Here is a 4,084-nt window from a genome sequence, read left to right on the forward strand (position 1 = left end):
CAAAACAAAAATATGTTGAAATGTATCTACAATTCATCCTTACCTGGTAAAAGTTGCAGAGGCCTTTAGTAATTTCTCTTCTGAAATAAAAATATGTACATTTTATTAGAGAGCTTTTGAGGTAAACGGTGGATTTTATTACAGCAGAGAAAGGCATTTATGTATGTTGACATTTACCTTCAATTCATCCTGAACTGGTAAAACCAGTTACAAAGGCTTATGGTTATCTTATATGACTAATGTGTGGACCAAAAGTCAGATAAATCAAATGTAAAACTGTATAGCTTACTTTATTGGGTGGCAGGACAGGATGAGAAAGGCTAGACCCCCAAACCAGGCTGGAGCCACTTGTGAATGGCCTGTAACACATATACATAAATATGCATTACTTCTATCATCAGAAATAAATTGCCAAATACTCATCATAACCACTAATACATCCAAGTCAAATAACTCAAATGTGAAGCTGTATAGCTTACTTTATTGGGTGGCAGGACAGGATGAGAAAGGCTAGACCCCCAAACCAGGCTGGAGCCACTTGTGAATGGCCTGTAACACAGATACATAAATATGCATTACTTTTATCATCAGAAAGAAATTGCCAAATATCTGTCATAATCACTAATACACCCAAGTCAAACAAATCAAATGTGAAGCTGTATAGCTTACTTTATTGGGTGGCAGGACATGATGAGAAAGGGTAGACCCCCAAACCAGACTGGAGCCACTTGTGAATGACCTGTAACACAGACACACAAATATGCATAACTGTTATGCGTTATGTGTTTCTCATTTTCAGTCAAATCATGCTCCAAAAAACTTTCAGCATCAAATGACCTCATTCATTGACGGCAGTTTCATAAAACAAATGGCTTCGGGATTTGTGCCCTTATATTTTAGGAAAGTTAACGAGTAATCTCTACTATTCAATTGAAAAAGTCACCAGGAAACACGCCTGAAAACCAGAAGATTTAGATTGAATAGTAGGCCGGTTTCTCGTGTACAAATGTAAGTGCACGAATCCCGAGGGTATTTCTTGCTGCCATCTACGAGTTCAAAAAGTTTGAGCATGCGCGTGACATGGCGCATAGCTTGCATTACTAGATACGTCGTTCATAATTTAAAATCACAAACGTTATCTTATCCAGGACAAGTAAACAATGTGAAATCAGCCTCCCTCCAAGAATGAAATAAGATGTAAACACATCTAAGTATTCTTAAAGACTACCGAGTCCAACATCTAAGCTTTCATTAACGTTAACAAAAAATATTCATGACAGTTTAACGTTATCGTTAGCCAACAAGCTAACGCTAGCTCACGCAAACCAACTTGTTGTTCACAGGCATACATAAAGTTAGCGTTCAACCAAATCAAGCTTCGCTCAATTTTAACTGAGTTTTGAGTTTAGCTTTGATTAAAAAGTTAACAAAGCCCAAGTTGGACAAGATTTAGCCCTGTCGAAAGTGAGCTAAATTAGCTTGCGCAAGCTAGCATGCTAGACGTTAGCAGCTAGCTGGTGTGTAAATGTGAACTATCATCAGCTGGCAAGTATAGCAAATTACGGATGATATCAGCAAATAAAGCTAGATAAGTTGGTAACTTGTGTTATGGAAGTACGTTTTCACTGAATATACTAGGTAACTGTATAAATAAAGCATATAGAAGCATACTTACAGTGAGCCCGCAGACACCGCTGTTTCGCCTCCGCACTCCATCAGCGAAAAAAACTGAGGAAGGAAACCGTTAGCGGATTTGAAGGGCGCGTTCGATGTGCGCATCCGCACAGGGTCCGACGTGGATCCAATAATGACTGGATGCAGCCTGCGGGACATCCACATCCACATCCATGTTCGACGTCACACTCTACGTCATAGAGCGTCAGTGTTCTATAGAGCGTCAGTGTTCTTTAGATTCTATTCATAGATATTGACGTTGTCGCTACCTGTTATGTCGACAAACCATACATGCTAGGTCAATCTGTAGATCCTATTCTTCAGTGGTTCCGTGTTGGTGGAATGAGTTGCCCAGTGCTCTCAGTTCCAGCAACAGTTTTGGATCTTTTAAGAGGGGTCTTAAGGCATATTTGTTTAATATGCACTTAGTCTTTTGAGCGTTTGTTATGTGTTATGGTTTGTATAATAGTATAATAGTATTGTTTTGTTTTAATTTGTCCATTGTTAGAATTTGACATTTATTCTGCTATTGTCCTTAAATTTAGCCATACCATGCTATAGTTATTGTTATTATATAATTAACTGAGTAACTTATTTGATTGCTATTCTCATTTAATTGTTTTATTTCTCATTAGGTTAGTGCTTAAATGATTGTTTTATTGATAATATTGCTATTCTCCCTATTTTGTAATTGTTCACTGTTAATTTAATTTGTATTGCTATTTATTTGTATGTTGCTTTGGACAAAGGCGTCTGCTAAATAGCCATAACCATAACCATAACCAGAATCATCAGTTACAATGACATCAATTTTTAGTTGATTAATAGTGTTCATTTTAGCATGATATTTTTCTAATTTCAAAAAAATAAGCTGAATTCTGTTCTCCTTCTTCTAACCACCGTCTCCGCGATCTTACAAAAGCACCTTCAGCCCTCCTTTTGTACATTTTATCCAAGCTTTCTTGTTAATTAATAATTTCTATTTTATTCTCTTCTGTTAAAGTGTCTGGAGACAATTGAGAGAACAGGGAAATACTATTGATAACTTTTTGTTCTTCTGAAATCCTAGATTTAGCTGGATTACTACCAAGAAGCGAGTTGTTTAGCTTCCAATAATTGACTCTACAACCATTATCTGAAGGGAATATATTAGGCCTAATAGATATAGATATAGCTTTATGGTCACTCAGAGGACATGGAAAAACATTTACTGAAATATTTTGTTCATTAATACTGTTAGAGACCAGCCAAAAGTCTATGCGGGATAGCCTTGTATTATCTTTGTTATTCCAAGTGTACATAACTGTATCTGGGAACTTCACGGTCCGTGTAACGCTTATCAGTTCAATTTTCTATCCAAAACTTAAAAATCGGAAATTGGAAAATGTATTTCAACTTCCTAATATTGTGTTTTTTTTCGCCAGGTAAAAACGTCAGTAAGATTTTGGAGTCGTGTTTTTTTATTTTGCATATGTGTTGAGCTTGATAGAAAATTGGATAATTGAAAACGTAGAAAATCGGAAAGGTTTGTTGTTTGATCCTCTAGGCTGCTGGGGAAGCCACCTCGCGCTATTCCCTGATCAGTGGCTGCGCGTAGAAAGCGCAGGCGACTCGTTGCGTTTCCGTGGGCTTTACACGGACGAATGTTTAGTATATCAGCTCATGTATGTACATTTTGGCTGGTAGTTGTAAAATGTAGTATGTGTGTGAGGGGGGGGGGGGGGGGGGGCGGTGTAGGCCTACCGCTGCATTAAACATAAAAGTCCCCAATTCTAAGTGACGTAGCTGGTCCCTACTTTGCGTCAAAAGAAATGCGTGATGCTGAACCTTGGGGGCTATTTAAGCCCTCCCTGCTCAATATGCTCCAGTATATGTGTGAGTCAAGCAATATTAAGTCAATTCATGATTGTCTCTCACTTGTCACTCTGCTCTGCTTGTGAAGCTAACCCCAGGAGGATTCCCCTCAGCAACATCATTCTGCATTACAATTGTCTTTACAACAGGCAGAGGGGCATGCCCACTGTAATTGCAGAATTAATGTTACTATTGATGTTGAGAAATATCCACATTTTGTATTGTTACTCTCAAGTGAACCCTCCCTGTCTTCATGGCCTTGTGCCCAGTTTAACTTCATCATTAAACTGTTGATGATCAAGCAGTTTTATGTACATGACAATCAATGTGAAATTTGCACCAACCCAGGACCTAGTGAATTAGAGGTTGATGTTTGAAATTACTTACAAGACTATGCAAATAATATCTTCCATAATAATGTGTGTTAGAGCAAGGAAACAAAGCTGTGGAAAATTAAAGGGACTGTATACAACATTGTGTGCAACATTACTTGATGCTCTGTTTGCGAACAACCTGCGAACACCCAGAGTACCTCTGGACCTACTTCCACCTGCAG

General features: G+C 38.1%; 1 long non-coding RNA gene across 1 annotated transcript; it reads right to left on the bottom strand.

The window, feature by feature from the left end:
* Positions 1-289: 289 nt before the first annotated feature.
* Positions 290-739, bottom strand: LOC134080302 (uncharacterized). Its single transcript, XR_009939188.1, has 3 exons — positions 670-739; positions 480-549; positions 290-359 (listed from the first exon to the last, which is right to left on the bottom strand). It is a non-coding gene; the product is annotated as an uncharacterized LOC134080302 (long non-coding RNA).
* Between the last annotated feature and the right edge of the window lie 3,345 nt (positions 740-4,084).

Source organism: Sardina pilchardus, chromosome 1, assembly GCF_963854185.1.
Source record: "Sardina pilchardus chromosome 1, fSarPil1.1, whole genome shotgun sequence".
NCBI classification, from domain to species: Eukaryota; Metazoa; Chordata; class Actinopteri; order Clupeiformes; family Clupeidae; genus Sardina; species Sardina pilchardus.